Raw genomic sequence first — 20830 nt, forward strand, 5'->3', positions numbered from 1 at the left:
ATAATAATTCTTTCCTTCTTTGGTATTGTGCACTAAGTCACAATAGCCCATTTCCCCCTGTCAATCTACCTGTTAATAGCCTACAGAGAGACAGGCTCAGATAATTCCTCTCTAGATAGATTCTTATATTCTGGGAGTGACCAAGGAAAAATGAAAACCATCCATGGTATCATTGAAAGCCATTGTACTGTGGGAAAAAAAAATGATTATAAGCCAAGCCTCATTCCTTCTACCGGCATCTTCTTTCATACACATTGTATACCAAAGCACAGTGCAGGACACGATGTGTGCGTAGCCAGACTCACGCAAAACATTTGGGCCCAGATCCACACCCATGAATCTGCCTATGCTCCTAAAATTGCAGGAGGCAAAGCAGAGCAGGCCGCATTCACACAACAATGAATAATTTGGGTCCCGACTCCAATTCCCAACCTCACACACTGCATCTGTGAAGGATCGTGAAGTTAAAGTTTTTAAAGAATTCTTCTGCTCTTGGTGTTGAGTGTGACAGCTTCATCATTCCATTTACAGATAGATATCAAGAAGTTTATTCTACATGAAGTAACACCTCTATCATATCCCCCCTCAGTCGTCTCTTCTCCAAGCTGAAAAGTCCTAACCTCTTTAGTCTTTCCTCATAGGGGAGCTGTTCCATTCCCCTTATCATTTTTGTAGCCCTTCTCTGTACCTTCTCCATTGCAATTATATCTTTTTTGAGATGCGGCGACCAGAATTGTACCCTTGGTCTGACCAGTATGGCATGTTCTTATGTTCTTCTTATGTTCTTATGTTCTTCTTATGTTCTTATGTGATCATAATATGATCAAATTTGATTTAATGACTGGAAGAGGAACAGTGTGCAAATCCACGGCTCTTGTGCTAAACTTTCAAAAGGGAAACTTTGAGAAAATGAGAAAAATTGTTAGAAAAAAACTGAAAGGAGCAGCTACAAAAGTAAAAAATGTCCAAGAGGCGTGGTCATTGTTAAAAAATACCATTCTAGAAGCACAGTCCAGATGTATTCCACACATTAAGAAAGGTGGAAAGAAGGCAAAACGATTACCGGCATGGTTAAAAGGGGAGGTGAAAGAAGCTATTTTAGCCAAAAGATCTTCATTCAAATATTGGAAGAAAGATCCAACAGAAGAAAATAGGATAAAGCATAAATGTTGGCAAGTTAAATGTAAGACATTGATAAGACAGGCTAAGAGAGAATTTGAAAAGAAGTTGGCCGTAGAGGCAAAAACTCACAGTAAAAACTTTTTAAAATATATCGGAAGCAGAAAGCCTGTGAGGGAGTCAGTTGGACCGTTAGATGATCGAGGGGTTAAAGGGGCACTTAGAGAAGATAAGGCCATCGTGGAAAGATTAAATGATTTCTTTGCTTTGGTGTTTACTGAAGAGGATGTTGGGGAGGTACCCGTAATGGAGAAGGTTTTCATGGGTAATGATTCAGATGGACTGAATCAAATCATGGTGAACCTAGAAGATGTGGTAGACCTGATTGACAAACTGAAGAGTAGTAAATCACCTGGACCGGATGGTATACACCCCAGAGTTCTGAAGGAACTAAAAAATGAAATTTCAGCCTATTAGTAAAAATTTTTAACCTATCATTAAAATCATCCATTGTACCTGAAGACTGGAGGATAGCAAATGTAACCCCAATATTTAAAAAGGGCTCCAGGGGTGATCCGGGAAACTACAGACCAGTTAGCCTGACTTCAGTGCCAGGAAAAATAGTGGAAAGTGTTCTCAAGATCAAAATTGTAGAGCATAAAGAAAGACATGATTTAATGGGACACAGTCAACATGGATTTACCCAAGGGAAGTCTTGCCTAACAAATCTGCTTCATGGAATGCAAACTGGCTAAAAGACAGGAAACAGAGAGTAGGATTAAATGGACAATTTTCTCATTGGAAGGGAGTGGCCAGTGGAGTGCCTCAGGGATCTGTATTGGGACCCTTACTTTTCAATATATTTATAAATGATCTGGAAAGAAATACGACGAGTGAGATAATCAAATTTGCAGATGAAACAAACTTGTTCAGATTAGTTAAATCACAAGCAGATTGTGATAAATTGCAGGAAGACCTTGTGAGACTGGAAAATTGGGCATCCAAAAGGCAGATGAAATTTAATGTGGATAAGTGCAAGGTGATGCATATAGGGAAAAATAACCCATGCTATAATTACACAATGTTGGATTCCATATTAGGTGCTACAACCCAAGCAAGGGATCTAGGCATCATAGTGGATAACACATTGAAATCGTCGGTTCAGTGTGCTGCGGCAGTCAAAAAAGCAAACAGAATGTTGGGAATTATTAGAAAGGGCATGGTGAATAAAACAGAAAATATCATAATGCCTCTGTATCGCTCCATGGTGAAACCGCACCTTGAATACTGTGTACAATTCTGGTCGCCGCATCTCAAAAAAGATATAATTGCGATGGAGAAAGTACAGAGAAGGGCTACCAAAATGATAAGGGGAATGGAACAGCTCCCCTATGAGGAAAGACTAAAGAGGTTAGGACTTTTCAGCTTGGAGAAGAGACGACTAAGTGGGGATATGATAGAGGTGTTTAAAATCATGAGAGGTCTAGAACGGGTAGATGTGAATCGGTTATTTACTCTTTCGGATAGTAGAAAGACTAGGGGACACTCCATGAAGTTAGCATGGGGCACATTTAAAACTAATCGGAGAAAGTTCTTTTTTACTCAACGCACAATTAGACTCTGGAATTTGTTGCCGGAGGATGTGGTTAGTGCAGTTAATATAGCTGTGTTTAAAAAAGGATTGGATAAGTTCTTGGAGGAGAAGTCCATTACCTGCTATTAAGTTCACTTAGGGGGTCATTTTCAAAGGAGTTACGCATGTAAATGTGACATACTATCGTAGCAATTTTCAAAAGCTATTTACTCGAGTAAAGTGCACTTACTTGAGTAAATCCTATGGACAATTCAATGGCATATATTGTAGCAATTTTGAAAAGCCCACTTACTTGAGTAAAGTGTATTTACTCGAGCAAAAACCAGTTTTGCTCGAGTAAATGCTTTTTAAAATCTACCCCTTAGAGAATAGCCACTGCCATTAGCAATGGTAACATGGAATAGACTTAGTTTTTGGGTACTTGCCAGGTTCTTATGGCCTGGATTGACCACTGTTGGAAACAGGATGCTGGGTTTGATGGACCCTTGATCTGACCCAGTATGGCATGTTCTTAAAGGGGGCATCACACAGGGAACATGGAGGGGGATAGGACTAAAATTAGAAGGGCAACTATTTGATGTGTCACAGATGGAGTAAAAGTTGCCTTGCAGGGTCATGTTTGGAGGAAAAGCAAGAGAAATGAGAGAAGAGAGGTGAAAGTGTGACAACAATGATGAGGATGAGATGCTTTCAAGGAGAATGAAGATGGCTGGATGAGAGGAAGAAAACATTGAAGCTCAAGAGCAGTGGACAGGACAAAAAAACAGAATTGCTAGTGAAGTGAACAATGTAAAGAATGAGGACAATAGACTTGATGTTAGGGAGCATAAGCATCAGGAAGAAAAGATGTAAAGAGAGGAAAAAATCTACTGATCTGAGGTAATACTTATGCCACACACCTCCTGGCTAGCCAGTCGAAACATTGCTTGCCCAGAAAGGCAGCTGGGAAAATTATACAGATATACTGCCATCTCCCCAGTACCTTGACCAGCTGCTCCAGGAACACAGGGTGGCAAAAACTCAAGCCCAAGGTAGACTGTGGTGATTTCCGAAGCTAACCACAAAGGAAGCAAGAAAAGTATCTAGCTGGTTATTCAAGGAGCATGATGTGGTTACAGCCTAGGACTAACATGGATTGTACTAGCTTCCAAAGTGAATGATCAAGAAAACTGGTGTAACAGTGGCTTCGCCTCTGTTCTGTACAGTTCCCAATTACCATTCAGTTTTCCAGTTAAAGGGAGATTTGCATTTTTGAACTTCTCATTAGTTTAGTCCCCCGCCTTTATGGGATGGGTTTTAGCTTTCCTACTAAAAGGGTTGCAATACTGTTGTTAGTGCTGGGAGATTTGTTGGAGTTGGACTCAGTCAGGGGTTTGAGCTTGCTGTGTTTTGGTAGGCCTCTAAGTCAATCCTAGTGAAGTTGCATTGAAGATTAAGAAAGTTTTGGAGTGTGAGTGGTCTTAGCCTGAAAGCTACAGCAACCCTTCCAGGAAGGACTTAATTCCAGGCTATCTGACCCTTTACATCCAGTTAACAGTAGAGATAGATATTTTGGACAAAAGTCTTTCCTTTTCAAATTCAGTTTTGGTGGTTCATGATTGAGGAAGAGCTAGAGCATATCACCCTTTACAGGGAGGATCCCAGACACCGATTCAGCTAATAGATGGAGGGCAAGAAAAGAGTTCATGATGGATACCGATACTGCTGGCTTTTTAGTGGTTATTTTCTCATTCCTTTTAACTATTTTGGAATGTGGGCCTGCATTTTATTTTTCAAGCTGTAATAAATCGGTTTTATCTTGAACACCATCAAAAACTCTGCCAGTACTTTTTCCAGCCTTTTTGATGTGCTCTACCCTCTTTATTGCTGTGAGTAATCAGTAAATGATTTGAAAGGACTGTTGAGAGGGAGATTACTGTTAGACTCTTCCCCTACTGCACCGAGGGCCCCAAGAGTCATATCTCCTCTCTGCTGGTGGAACCCTGGCTGCCCAGTGGCTTACTGGTTCATATTGAAAAGGGGAAGAGAAGAGAGAGGTTTGGGATGTATGTGTTACAGCCCTGGGAAAATAGTAGCCCTCTAGTCAGTCTTACAACATAAAGAGGCTTACATTTGGAAAGGGGTGCAGGTGTACTGTAACCTCCCTAGTACCTGGCCATCTGCTCAAGGAGATTGGGATGGCAGCAGCCCAGGCTTAAGGTGGATTGTGGTGATACTGAAGTCATAGCAACATAGTAATGACAACAGAAAAAGACCAAATGGTCCATCCAGTCTGCCCAGCAAGTTTCTTATGGTAGTTACTGCCGCTCCGTGCAGGTTACTCCCATGTTTCTGGTAAGGGTAGTAACCACTGCTCCATGTAGGTTATCCCCATATTTCGGTTAAGGGTAGTAACTGTAGTTCATGCAGGTTACCCCAAGCCTTATGTTAAAGGGTAGTAATATTAACATCAAAATCAAGCAATTGTCAAACCCATAACAAAATTACTGCTAGCAACATTTTTACAGGGTCAGCAGCCTTCTTGATAAGTCAGACAATGAAGCTTGAACATGCTTTGCTTTTGGACTTGGCCATAGACCAACTACAACGAATAAAGTTAAGATAGATGAATTGAACAGCATACTCCAGTACCACACATTCTTGCTTTTGAGATTAATCAGTTACTACATGTCTCTAGGCTCACTGTAACAGAATTTAAAAAAGTGTGGAAAAAATGCAGAGGATAGTTTCAAGAGATTGATAATGAAGCACTGGGGTAAGCGGCACGGAACGGCAGTTCAGTGATATGACTGTATTGTGCTTCCTAGAAGGCACGAGGTAATCTTTATGAAGCAGCAGTTCAACCCTAAAATCCATATGGGGACAGAGGGAGAGTGTGTCAAGTTCCATGTGGAAATTTGTGTGCACATAAACCCAGGGTGGATGGATCATGCTGGGCAGACTGAATGGGCCATTTTGGTCTTTATCTGCAGTTATTTATTATATTGGATGCCCATTCCTCAGCTTGAGCCCTGGAAAAGAAACATGGTAGATATTGTTTGTATAAAAAAAAAATGACTTATGCTCTCAAAGGTGACCTCAGACTTGACTAACATTATTTTACAGAGATAAGTATGGTGTTTGCTATGTGAGTCTGTCAACCTTATTATTCTTGTAATCCTATATGTTGTTCTATGCTTATCTTGCATTTTGGTGTCTGTAAAAATACAGCATTTTTTTAAAGTTCCCTGTAGCAGCAAGGAGTGGGGAGTGGGGACCCCTCTTCAAGGTAACTTTGAGTCTATAATTTGAATCTATAACCTAGCATTTGGCTACCTTGAATCCTGGACATGGTCAAGTCAACTCAACATTTCTTTCTTCAAAAACAGGTAAAATAGTATCCATTTTACAGTCTGCTGGCAATGTACCTTGGCTAAAACCACAGTTCTCAACCTGTCTTCTATCCCGCTGGGATAGAAGCATTATGCAAGAACATAATCATATATTATTACTAAATCAATTACAAATAATTTAAGAATACTTATATGTAACCATGCTTCCTCTCCAATTGTCTTTTCCCCTACCGACTTATTTTTTGAAATGAGCTTGTTTTCTATATTTAGGCCTCTGTATACTGAGCTCTACTTATACATTCTTTTCATTTTTACTTTTTAATTTAATTCTCCTCACAGTAAAACAGAAATGGCAATATTCAATTAGAACAAAGAAAATGTTCCAGTGTAAATGGAGAACAGTATCTTGGGACATTCTGATATTTATGTGGGACAACATGAAATTATTTTGGTCCTCTCTCAATTTCACATCATGACAAAGTACAGTAGAGAGTTCTATAATCTTAGGAAAGAAACATCATCAAAAGACAGTTTTGGTTGAAGAGCTACAATCTTGCTTCTGTGAATTTCAGCAGTGTGCAAAATCGTAGTACTGTCAAATTACCTTATTCCTATGCTATGAAATGCGAAACTGAAGGACATGAATCTACATGAGAGAGGGGACACGAAAGAACTTCAAATACTTCCAAAAAACCCCAAACAGGCTCATGGGGTTTGTCATTCCTACCTAATGCAGCACTACAGACCCCTTTTTTATATCTCTTTGATTGCCTTCGCTTTCTCCCATCACTAAGGAATATAATAGAAAGGAGCACCATCTCTGCTTGAAAACACACAACACAACACACACACACATTCTGGCCAGATTTTAAAAGGGTTATGCGCGCCGGGCCTATTTTAAAAAGATCTGGTGACACACATAAAGCCCCGGGACGCGTGTAAGTCCCGGGGCTTTTCAAAAGGGGTGGAGCGGTCCGGGGTCGGGGCCGGAGGCCTCTGACAGAGTGGCCATTGCCGCAGTGTTGGAGGATCGTGTGCCAGCAGCCTGCCGGTACGCACAACTTGCACCTGCCCAGAGGCAGGCGCAAAAGGTAAGACAAAGGACAGGGTGGGTGTTAGAGTAGGGCTAGGGAGGAAAGGTTAGGGGAAGGGGTGGGAAGGTCAGGTTAGGGGGAAGGGAACGAGGGAAGGCAGTGTAGCTCGGCGCGTGCAAGGTGCATAATTGTGCACCCCCTTGCGCACGCCGACCCCCAATTTTATAACATGCGCGCGCCTGCGCACATGTTATAAAATCAGCCATACATGTGCGCGTGCCGGGTAGTGCACACGCATGTAGGCTGCGCGCGCTTCTTTTAAAATCTACTCCTCTGTGTCTTGGCTCAACACAAAATACTTGGCCAACTAGAGGGCTCTTGAGTTTTGCACAATAGAGGTCTATCTTTCAAATAAACACAAAAAGAGGTTGAATTAACACTCAGCCCTGGCTACTGTCCATTCATACATCTTTCACATCAGGATCGGTGCAAGAATATTTGGTGCCCTAGGCGAACCTTAGATAATTCAACCCCCCCCCCCCCCCCCCAATTTAACTATTGGCAGCAGCTTCAGCACAGGGCTCCCTCCTACTGGCAGGCAGCTTCACCACAGGGCTCCCTCCTACTGGCAGCAGTGACTTCAGCACAGTGCTCCCTTCTATGGTGGTATTGGCTCTGGTAGGTCACAACCTGGACCTCAAGCTGGTAGGATTTTGCCACTCCCGAAATCTTGGTTGCTGTAGACATCTGCCTGGTTTGCCTAATGGAAGCACCGGCCCTAATTCATATACATTCATAATTCAGTCATCTTTTTTGTAAACATCTCTCTAAAGCAGAGAGTATTACAAAGCACAAAGGAATTATTAGGAAGGGAATTGTTAATAAAACAGAAAATGTCATAATACCTCTGTATTGCTCCATGGTGAGACCGCACCTTGAATACTGTGTACAATTCTGGTCGCCACCATCTCAAAAAAGATATAGTTGCGATGGAGAAGGTACAGAGAAGGGCAACCGAAATGAGTAAAGGCTGGAAGAGGTTAGGGCTGTTCAGCTTGGAGAAGAGACAGCTGAGGGGGATATAATAGAGGTCTTTAAAATTATGAGAGGTCTTGAATGAGTAGATGTGAATCGGTTATTTACACTTTCGGATAATAGAAGAACTAAGGGGCACTCCATGAAGTTAGCAAGTAGCCACATTAATACTAATTGGAGAAATTCGTTTCACTCAACACACAATTAAGCTCTGGAATTTGTTGCCAGAGGATGTGGTTAGTGCAGTTACTGTAGCTGGGTTCAAAAAAGGTTTGGATAATTTCTTGGCGGAGAAGTCCATTAACTGCCATTAATCAAATTGACTTAGGGAATAGCCACTGCTATTAATTGCATCAGTAGCATGGGATCTTCTTAGTGTTTGGGTAATTGCCAGGTTCTTGTGGCCTGGTTTGGCCTCTGTTGGAAACAGGATGCTGGGCTTGATGGACCCTTGGTCTGACCCAGCATGTCAAATTCTTATGTTCTTACCTAATGCCTGGATCAGAAATGGCTGGACAGCATGTAGACTGACAAGGAGTTGCCATGGGAAATTTAAATATCAATAGGTGAACAGTATGTTGGTGGTCGTGATTGTCCACAGAGAGGGAAGGGGAGCTAGGAGAGAAGCACATGTTTTTAAAAGTAGCTGGGATGTAGTCCTATGAAATGGAGTGAAAATCATAAAAAAATATAGCAAGATTCATTCATTGCCTCTGATCCTTCCACTATACTCATCCTCTTAACTATATAAATTTCAAAGCTTGTTTAATTCTTTTTCAGCTTTTAAAAGTGTCCAATTTAAAGTACTCAACTGTAATTATGCAGAAAATGTATGTTTTGTTCTACTCTCCACTTTAGATGGATTTTTTTTTTTTTTTTACAAAAAGATGATTGAATTATGAGTGAATGAGAAAGATGCACAAATGGACAATAGCCAGGACTGAAGCCTTGACAATTGGTGCTACCGCTCCCAAGTTTCAAACTTGTGGTAATTCAATCCCTTTTTGTGACTTTTACCCTGTGTCCAATATATGTGCAGGTACCATTCAAATAAACCAAGACACAGTGAAGAAACAAACAATCAAAACATTCTAAAATAGACAGTGTTCCCCTTAAAACCTTTATAAAGAGTTCATATCAATCAGCAAACCAAATCTCTGACAAGTAAGGGGGAAAAAAAAAATCCAGAAACTAAGTGGCCATCATCTCACCCGTCCATTCATTCCGAATGTAAAGTAGAACCTTTTGACCCCCATGACTCACACCTCACCACTTGGCAGAAGCTTGTTGCCTGCAGTGGGTGAAATGTGCTATACTTTGTAGTCCTCCTCAAGAGGCAGCTTTCATGTGTTAAGTGACCCATTTAGAGCCAATTCAACAATGCAAATAGGACAAGGTGAGAATATCCATAGCAAAGGCCCATTCACTAGGAGTGCATCATTAGGGAGCTCCAAGATGAAAGGCTGGTTGGGGGTCGTTTAGACTCCACCTTACTTTATGTTAAGCTTTTCCTTTTCCAGAGGAGAGCTCCTGAAACACAGGAGTTAGCTCCTTTTCTCTCCGACAGAGGAAGGGTCACTGGTCTAGCCAGTTGGTGACCAAAGTCATTATCGGCTTCTCTTCAGCCGGGGTTTAGGATCTTATAAAGCTTTGGGTAACAGAATGACTGCAGGGAATTAGGCATTGCATAGAGCCTTAAGCAGAGAGCAAAATGAAGTGAGAAATTAGAGATCTTTTAAAGAACTGAATGCTGGCTTTGAAATCCTTAATCTCACCATTGCTTTGGTTTTGGTAATTTAACTCCTGTGTAAACTAGCTACGATAAAACCTCTGTAATACAAAGTTAGGTTTGACAAAGGATGCTAATCCAGTTAGAATGGCCTTTGGATTCAGAGGTGATTAGGACAAACCTTTCAAATTTGCCTTTGATAAATCATCTTCTGAGCAGGTCACCAGCCCAAGAGGATTTCAGGTTAATTTAACAGAAACTCACTAACTATTTATCTGAAAGAAGGTTTATTACTTTGAGCCTGTTGTAATGAGGTGCGTTCAGCAGAGCACAAGGTTTTACCTACAGTTGTGCACACAAACAGGCTGATGCAATAAAGTGATTTCAGCTGAATGCACAGTTTTACTTGCACTTAAACACACATCACTCCAGATGCAGGAAGGGGTTTCACCTGTACAAAATGTGCCCTTAAAAATGTGCGCTCAGCTCAGTGCCCTTGCATGGAAATTCCATGCAAATGAGGTTATTAAGAATTCCCCTCTCAATGCAGAGCGGTTCACTGGCTGAGGGCACATTTTCTTAACGCTAGAAACCTTTCTCCTGCTCAGAGGCGGAGTAAAGTTTCTAAGGCTGGGTTCACCCACAGGGCTCCCTCCCCTACCCGCAAGGACAAGTAGCAGCAGTTGGAGTAAGCTATCTTGGGGAATGTGCATTTCTTATGTATTTGTATTTTGCTCTTTCTTTATAGAGTTCCACTGTTCAGAATCTGGTTTCTTAGGCTTTCTATTTTGGTTTTGTCTGCATGTTTTAGTTTCTAATTTGCAGTCCCTTATTTTTCTATTAGATAAGGGTCGGTCTGTGTTCTGCCAGTGTGTGATTGAGGGGCAATATTTCTGTTAATGTGTATTTTCTCTGTAAGGATTTGCACCAGTTCAGCTTGTTCTCTTTGCCAAGTAGATGGTGTATTTGTGTTCTGTGGTCTGGTGTAATATCTGTATTGCTGCCTTTTATAAATAAGAGTTCTGTTTGATTCCTGAGCCTTAATGCTGTGATTGTATGGCAAGGTTCTAGGTGTCTTTTTTTTTTTTTTTTTTCAGGGGTTTGTGTTACCTCACAAATAGGGTCATTCATCAGAATGCGTTAGGGCGTTATCGCAGGTGTTAGGGGCCTATTGCCCTGCGATAATGCCATAACACGTGTTATTTTTTGCATCGTGAGATATGTATGCAAATTTTGATAATGTAGTCAAGGGGGAGGAGTTTATGCAAAAAAGGGGTGTTCAATGTTGTGTGTGATAGCATAACATACTTTTTAATACTGGAAACAACTATACCTACATCTTTTTTCCTGGTATTGAGTTGTGTGGTATGCTTGAACCGGGATTTGTGATTTGGGCAGGAGAGGGGAGGGAAGGGGAGAGAATCAGAGTGGAGGGAAGGAGGGAGAGAGAGAGCCTCAGGAATGGCACCCATATTTGTCATCTATTTATACCACTGTAGGAGGGTCAACTAGTAACTCGAGTGAGGTTTTGGTAGTGGTCTAGGGTTTGGGGGGCAGTTTTACATTCACAGTGAGATATACGAACAGCACAGTACACATCAGTGAAGATTTCATGTGATTTGGCATGAGGAAAGGTACACAAAGATGAAATTTCTACAATGTACTCTCACCCTAGCTTGATAGCAGCTCGATAGAGAGTGCATCAAGCTAAGACAAGAGTACATTGTACATTGTACCTTTCTTCATTCCAAATCACATCAGATCTTCACTGACGGGTACTGTACTGTTCATACCTTTGACTGTGCATGTAAAACTGCCCCCCCCCCCCCCAAACCCTAGACTACCACCAAAACCTTACCTCGAGTTACTAATTGACCCTCCTACAGTGGTTATAAATAGTTCACTAATATGAGAGCCTTATAAAGTCTCTCCCTCTTCCTCTCTCTCTTGATACCAGAATTAGTTTTGCATGTTGGGTTGTAATGTGAACTGTCCTAGATCTGCCCTTGTTCTTATGGTTATTGCTATTTTATTATAGTTATGATGATCTGCCTTTCTAGAAAGAGGATTCATGAAAAAATACATTGATATTTGTTTTATTTCATGATTGATTGGGTCTGATGTTTGTGATGTTTGCTTTTTGCATGATATTCTTGCATATTTATAACCTACAATAAAATACAGATTAATAAAGCATATATAATGTTGGTAAGTGCATAACAGCTGTTGCAAACTACTTAGAAATTCTTTCAGATGCACTCTAAGGCATTATTTATGGATAAGATTATAACTAGTAGGGCTCAGACCATTATGTCTCCTGCCCACCCATGTTAACCATGGGCTCCCCCCAAAAAAAATTTGTTCTGACTACACCACTACCAGATACCCAGCTAGGAGCACAACTAAATTAAGAAAAGAAATGCTCCTAAATTAGGCGTACAACAAAAGAATTGACCCTAAATTTGGTGCACAAGAAAAGATTTGCTCCTGTTCAGCCCCTCCCCTCCTGAGTTGAAATGTGCAGTCAGCACATTATAACTTGGTGTACTCGATGTACTCGGTGTACCCTCATTTTAACTCCTGATGCATTAGCACTAGAGATGTGAATCGTGTCCTCGATCGTCTTAACGATCGATTTCGGCAGGGAGGGGGAGGGAATCGTATTGTTGCCATTTGGGTGTGTAAAGTATCATGAAAATCGATAAAATCGTGAGCCGGCACACTAAAACCCCCTAAAACCCATCCCCGACCCTTTAAATTAAATCCCCCACCCTCCCGAACCCCCCCCAAATGCTTTAAATTACCCTGGGGTCCAGCGGCGGTCCGTAGCTAAATCGGGGGAAGGGGGAGGGCAGGAAAACCAGCACACTAAAACCCCCTAAAACCCACCCCCGACCCTTTAAATTAAATCCCCCTCCCCAAATGCCTTAAATTACCCTGGGGTAGAGCGGCGGTCCGAAACGGCCTCCTGCTATTGAATCGCGTCGTCTTCAGCCGGCGCCATTTTGCAAAATGGCCACCGCAAAATGGCGGCGGCCATAGACCAACATGATTCAACTGCTGGAGGTCGTTCCGGACCCCCGCTGGACTTTTGGCAAGTCTTGTGGGGGTCAGGAGGCCCCCCCAAGCTGGCCAAAAGTTCCTGGGGGTCCAGCGGGGGTCCGTGAGCGATTTCCTGCTGCGAATCGTTTTCCGTACGGATAATGGCGCCGGCAGGAGATCGACTGCAGGAGGTCGTTCAGCGGGGGTCAGGAACCCTCGCTGAACGACCTCCTGCAGTCGATCTCCTGCCGGCGCCATTTTTCCATACGGAAAATGGCGCCGGCCATACGCGTATGGCCGGCGCCATTATCCGTACGGAAAACGATTCGCGGCAGGAAATCGCTCACGGACCCCTGCTGGACCCCCAGGAACTTTTGGCCAGCTTGGGGGGGCCGCCTGACCCCCACAAGACTTGCCAAAAGTCCAGCGGGGGTCCGGAACGACCTCCAGCAGTCGAATCGTGTTGGTCTATGGCCGCCGCCATTTTGTGGCGGCCATTTTGCAAAATGGCGCCGGCTGAAGACGACGCGATTCAATAGCAGGAGGCCGTTTCGGACCGCCGCTCTACCCCAGGGTAATTTAAGGCATTTGGGGGGGTTCGGGAGGGTGGGGGATTTAATTTAAAGGGTCGGGGGTGGGTTTTAGGGGGTTTTAGTGTGCCGGTTTTCCTGCCCTCCCCCTTCCTCCGATTTAGCTACGGACCGCCGCTGGACCCCAGGGTAATTTAAGGCATTTGGGGGGGTGGTTCGGGAGGGTGGGGGATTTAATTTAAAGGATCGGGGGTGGGTTTTAGGGGGTTTTAATGTGCCGGTTTTCCTGCCCTCCCCCTTCCCCCGATTTACGATTTTTTGACGATAAATCAGGGGAATTGGTATTGTATCGTGGCCCTAACGGTTTTTGACGATTTAAAATATATCGGACGATATTTTAAATCGTCAAAAAACGATTCACATCCCTAATTAGCACAACATTAGCTTACTGCATGGAGAGTTTAAAAACATATTTAACCTGTGCATGAAAACTGTGCGCTGAAATTCAGCACATAGGCTCTTAACACACAGATTATGGCATCAGCCTGATTGTCTGTGAGAAAATGTTACTCCTGATGCAGCAAAGAGGTTTGCACACAAAAACTGTGCATGTCAAACCCTTACATGGAAATCCCATGCAAATGAAGGCATTAACTATTACCCCCAATGCAGAGAGATGCGCTGGCTTAACTCAGGTTTCCTGAACACTGGAAATTTTACTCCTGGTCAAAGGTGGAGTAAAGTTTCCAGCTTCTATGGACAGAAGACAAAGTTTCAGCACCGAGATCTGTAATTGGGATTTATGCATAGAAAACATGCTGTGCACCCACAAAACATGTTTTCTGCACATCCATATACTTTATGCGCACAAAACATGTTTTCTGTGCCAAAAGCATTTTTGTGCACCTAAATCATATTTTATGCACACAAAACCTGAGTTTAGCATGAATAATTCATATCTGAGAGACCCCCCTGCTCCCCTGGCTTAAAAAGTGTGATCGGCCTGTGCTGAACTTGCCTTTTAACTCTGGTTTGTGTGCACATTGTCTAGTCTGTGCACTTTTATAACTCTCAAACCTTTATTTATTTATTTATTTATTTATTTATTTATTTATAGAAACACAGTTTCAACCCACATCTTATTACATTAGGCCCTTTGTGGCAAAAAAAAAAAAAAAAAGACAGAGCTGAAGAGAAGACATTTTCAGTAATTTCTCCTACAGCCATAATGACCTACCAATTCAGTTTCGGTACATTTAGCATGCAGAATAAAAACCTGTTAGTTGGTCAACATCCTGGATCAGAGTTACTTATCATTTGCTGTAGTTCATTCCTGCTCCGTTTTACTTGCAGCAGGATTGGAGCTGGGGCTGGGATCTGTCTGGCACCCTAATCCTTCAGTTGCAACTACCTGGGGATTTTTCTCCTGTTTTCTATTCTCCCCGCCCCCCACTTGCCTAGCTTGGGTTTTGCAGTGATGGTTCTGGATTGATGGCCTTGCACCAGTGCTCCTTCTGGGGCCCTGCAATCATGGACCTGAACCTGGCCACCCCATAGCTCCTTCCTCCCACCTCCAGGGGAGATGACAAATGCTGCCTCCACAACTGACCTGGGGAGAAGAAGACCCAACTGGGGGATCAAACTGGGGACCTGCATGACCATGCACAGCACTTACCACCTGAGACACTAGGCTGGCCTATCTAACTTGATTTTTAACAGAATTGAAGTTCAGGTTAATCCCAGGTTCTCAAGAGATTTCCAGACTGCACACAGTGCCGTGCAGGTTTCTCAGTTGGGCATAGCGATATTTTGAAGACCGGTTGCTTCTGTCACTTTCTGGTGGGCCTTAAACCATCAGTGCTAACTACAGTCCTTGCAATATTTTGATTCTGTTCATCCCTGTGTTGGTCTCATTATTAGATCACCTTTATATTTCAAATTTTGACCTTTTTAGGAAGAAATGCACCATTTATATTGATCTCGTTCCTGTATATTGGGTGCATCGGTATGATTTTAGCATAGGTTTATGGTGACAGGTAACCCCAGCACAGCACAGACTCAATTTGTTGAGTTCTGTGTGTCTAGTAATGATATAAGAGGAACTTTCGGAAACATCAAACACACATTCCTCCTTATGCATCTGACGAAAATAACTCTGTCCTCGAAAACTCATGCCTCAATAAATTGGTTAGTCTCTAGGTTGGCATCCTCTTCTTGTCATTTTTGCTACTTTCCTCCTCAGTAGTACAGAAAAATAAAGGTCAATAAGCAAGGTATAACATAGGAACATTGCAAATGACAGCAGATAAAGACCAGACAGGACTATTTGGTCTGCCCAGCAGCGATGTTATGTGCATCTATCCAAAGAAGATCAAATTCCCACATGGAACTCAACTCCGAATCCAATTGTGTTCCCTTTAGGGTTGCAAGTGCTGCTCCATGCAGATTTGCCTATGCCTTCCAGGAAAACATTTAGGGGTAGATTTTAAAAAGCCTACGTGCGCCGGGCCTATTTTAGAAAGGCCTGGCGACACGCGTAAAGCCCTGGGATGCGCGTATGTCCCGAGGCTTCGAAAAAGGGGCGGGGACATCCCTTTGATTATTTTGGTTGCCCTTCTCTGTACCTTATCTAATTCTGCTATACCTTTTTTGAGAAGTGGTGACCAGAACTGCACACAATACTCAAGATGAGGTCACTCCATGCAGCGATACAGAGACATTATGATATTCTCTGTTTTATTCTCCATTCCTTTCCTAATAATTCGTTGCATTCAATTTTCTTTCTTGGCTGTTGATGCACACTGAGCAGAAGATTTAAATGTATTATCAACAATGATTCCTAAATCTTTTTCCTGAATGGTGACTTCTAATATGCACCCTTGCATTGTGTAGCTATAATTTGGGGTATTCTTACCTAAGTGCATCACTTTGCACTTGTCCACATTAAATTTTATTTGGCATTTGCATGCCCAGTCTCCCAGTTTTGCAAGGTCTTCTTGCAATTTCACACAATCCTCTTGTGATTTAACAACTTATAATTTTGTGTCATCAGCAAATTTGATCACTACACTTGCTCCTATGACCAGGTCATTTATAAATATATTAAAAATCAGTAGTCGCAGAATGGATCCTTGGAGCACTCCACTATTCACCTTTCTCCATTGGGAAAATTTAACATTTAAACCAACTCTCTGTTTTCTATCTTTTAACTAGTTCCCAATCCACAATAGGACACTGCCCCCATCCCATAACTTATTAATTTCCTAAGAAGTCTGTCATGAGGGACTTTGTCAAATGCTTTCTGGAAATCCAGATACACTATATCAGCTGGCTTACTTTTATCCATATGTTTATTTATGCCCTCAAAAAAAAGTAGCAGTTTGATGAGGCAAGACTTCCCTTGGCTAAATCCATGTTGCCTTTGTCCCATTAAACTAGGCCTATCTATATGTTCAGTAATTTTGTTCTTTATGATAGTTTCTACTATGTTGAATGACACAAACATCAGACTCTCACTGGTCTGTAGTTTCCTAGATCACCCCTTGATCCCTTTTTAAAAATTGGTATTATATTGGCAACCCTCCAGTCTTCAGATAGAGACAATTTCAATTATATTTTACAAATCACCAATAGCAGGTCTGTAATTTCATTTCTCAATTCTTTCTGCACTCTGGATGAATATCATCTGCTGCAGATGATTTGGTACTCTTCTTATGTTCTTATGTTCTTTGGTTTGTCAATTTGCCCTAGTACATCTTCCATGTACACTGAGATTTGTTTTAGTTCTGCGAAATGATCACCTTTGAATATCCAGTTTCAAGCCATAGCAAGAGCACTCACGTTACGACTCCTGGCAGATTCCTAGGAATCTGTGAATTCTGCTGCAGACTTCCTCTCTAACCTATAACAAGGACGCCTTTCTCCAACAATATATGGAAATCAGCAATTTGCTACAGCTGACAATCAACTACTAATGCAAAGATCCACTTCCGCCTTTCTTCTGCCTTTTTGTTTTTTTACGATATGAGCTACTTTTCAAAAAAGAAAAACCTCATCCATTTTTGCTGCAAGTTTGACTTTAAAAGGGCACTTTCAAAGTGATTTAATGGGTAAATTGGACTGCCTGAAAATCACTCACCTCTGTCCAGTTTAAAGTATGCATGGCCTCATTATTGCATGTACATTCAGCTGAGCTTAAAAGTGGAATTCCCAGGAATTCATTTAAGTTAGAGGAAGAAAACCGTGTGCATACTTTTGATTTTCCAAGACTGTGCACGCTATTTTAACCCTGCTCAGCCCCTTTCACAAACAGCAGGTACAGGATATACACACACCCTTCGTATGTGCGGTGCTCTATGCTAGCTAATTTTTGAAGAGTAACTAGCCATGTTACTTGGAAAATTAGCTACAAAGTACCTGCAGAAAAAGTGCACACACACTTTACACCTAGACAGCCTGTTGAAAATTGCCCCCAAAATTCTGTAAGTTGTGTATAAATTGATTGTAGTTATCTGAAGTCCGCACTATTTTTGTTTTTATACAAGACTTGGTATGTCCATGTGTACCTTTTACCAGGTTTAAGGTTTAAATTTATTTTGATATAGCGCTTTTCTCAACAAAGAAGTATAGAAATTTTAAAAAACCCTCATAATGCATAGGATAAAATATCATCAGAAACATAAACCATACACAGTAGTTCAAAAGACAAACAAACAGGTCTACAGCTTACTCTTTTAGGGGCATCCAGCATGAGAAAAGGTTGATAACTGGCACTAAAGCTGATGTATCCCATCTGGCATTGGTTATTTGTTTCTTCCCTTGCATCAGCTAGTAATGTAACACAGATTCTCAGCTGGTATGGGTTTTGTCTTCATACTATTCTTACGCAAACAGCCATTTTGATCAACAATGTAAAGACGAGAAATACAGTGGTGGAAGAAAGTATGTGGCTATGATGAATAGCACATGGCAGGCTGTGCTTTCATACTCCAATAATGACCTTGTCTGTTGAATTTCAGGCTCACTGCTAACCAGAAAATGCAATCTAGCCAGTGCATACGCCCACCATGGAGTGTGCTACTTACTGTCTTGCAAGAAAGCTGTCAAATTTTTAAATATCATCTAATTGTAATAAAGCTAAGTTGGAATAGGGTTAACCAAACAAATTGCTCTATTTAGCCAAACCAGGTTATCATTTGGCATCTGGTAACCCCTAGCAATGTCAACAAACTGCATATCTTATTGTGCGAGGTAACTCTTTGTCCATAGGAGAGCTTCAGCGTGCCCCATTGGCTGTCATGCTGATGGGGTAGCATCACAAAGCAAACCAGCTGGTGCTGCTAATCACGGGCTAATAGTAACAATGATTTCCTGATGCTGTCAGCACATCATGAAGGTTGATGCCCTCCACAAAAGAAGCTTCAGTATGAACTAAATTTGCATTTGACTGTGCATTGTTGGTGTGCAGGTTTAAGAACACCTTAAATGTTTAGACAAAAGGGGAAAAAGAAAGCCATAACATTTTCAGCTCTAACACATTCTGAGGTCATTGACAGGTACTGTACCTAAGAGAGGAGGGAAAAGAGTGCACGTTTACTGTTATGATTGATCTTCTCAGGCAGGGCCGCTTTAACACAGAGACATAAAAACATGCTGGCAGAAAAAGACCATGCGACCTGTCTAGTTTGCCTGTCTACAGCAACTGCTCAGCTCTATAATCCCTACTATTCCTTCACATGGTTCCACTCTGCTGGTTTCGTGCTTTCTTGAATTCACATACTGTGTCCACTAACACCACTGAGAGTCTGCTCCATGTATCCCCCACTCTTTCTGTAAAGGAATACTTCCTTGGATTACCCTTTTCACCCTCATCCCATGACCCCTCGTTCCGGAGCCTCCTTTCTGTTGAAAGAGGCCCCCTCTCTGTGCATTGATTTCTTGGAGGTATTTAAATGTCTTTTCCCATTCCGCCTTTCATCATCTAGAGTATCCATGCTTAGATCATCAAGTCTCTTCCCATATGCCTTATGATGAACACCACTGACCATTTTAATATCCGCCCTCTGGGCCGACTCTATAGGTTTGTCTCCGTCTGAATGGGATATTTCCAGGATTATACGCCGTATTCCAGCTCAGGCCTCACCAGGGGCTTGTTTAGGGGGCAATATGGGCTTAAGGGGCCCTGAGCAGACTTTTGTGAATAGGCCCCCTTTATTGCGTATTGACAGCTGCCCTTCCTTTCCTCCCTGATCCCAGCACTTTTCTCCCTTCCTTCCAACCTGCGCTTGGCGTTATGGTTCTCGCTCTATGGGCAGGGCCATTTCAGGGGTGTTAGGCACCTTATGTGAACCTTTAGTCTTATGCCACATCCAAAGGGCCCCCTCAGCACCACCACCTGAGATTCTGATAATTAAACTCAGCAAATCCTTATCATGTTTGTTTTAATTATGTATGTATATCTGTAAATCGCTTAGGTATGCAAGAGATTAATAAATAAGTAAAACAATTATGATCCCCCACATCACCGCTTCCAGAAAAAAGCCTCTAAAAACACTCACTGGACATCATACTTTTAAATATTAAATTTTGTATAAAATATCTTGCAGTCCAGCTCCAAAAACCACAGACAACATATTCAACAGACACGTGATTTCTGAAACATATTTGTATTTTATGTATAAAAATATAAGGTATGAGAGAATATTCTCGATTCTTACTCCACAAGGACTGGGCGAGGGCACTGCCGGACTGAAAAAAAGATACCTCTGATTGGCTGAAGAACAAATGCTTGGCTCAGGATGCCCTGAGGGTGAGGGTTGAGAACCTACATCTTTACTTGAAATATTTCAAATATGCTACTTTCAAACCGAGGGCCAGATGTACAACCGGCAGCGATCCCCAGAAGCATTTTTTGGCAGTCCACAAAGTGACAGACACTGCAGGAGGAAACAGACCTCCGACGCGGCCAACCTCTACAGCCGCACAGGTACGGGGGTCCCAACTGGACGCCTGCAGCCACGAGTGAGACGATCTCTATGGCCTGAAACCACCGGGTCAGAAAAGGCTTGGTAGTGGCTTCACTCCAGAGCCACACAGCGCCGCACACTGGTGATATTTCCAGTAGGGGCCAGTGCTAACTGTGCTGCCATCCCCCCCCCCCCCCCCCCCCCCCCCCCGGTCATTCATTGTCTGTCCCAAGCCCACTAAAAAAAAAAAAAAATACCAGCTCCCTCCAGGGATACCAACTTTAAAAACTGACACCCCCCTTCCCCAGAACCCATGGCTGGTGCAAGGGTATTAGGTACCCTGGGCAAACCTTATAGCCTTGCACAACGTCCCCTCCACCCCCAACCTCCCATCTTGGTCCGCTCCACACACACAGTTAAGAGTTATGCATTTATAACATTTTACATGAA

The sequence above is a fragment of the Rhinatrema bivittatum genome, chromosome 4 (genome assembly GCF_901001135.1).
Source record: "Rhinatrema bivittatum chromosome 4, aRhiBiv1.1, whole genome shotgun sequence".
In the NCBI taxonomy this organism is placed as follows: domain Eukaryota; kingdom Metazoa; phylum Chordata; class Amphibia; order Gymnophiona; family Rhinatrematidae; genus Rhinatrema; species Rhinatrema bivittatum.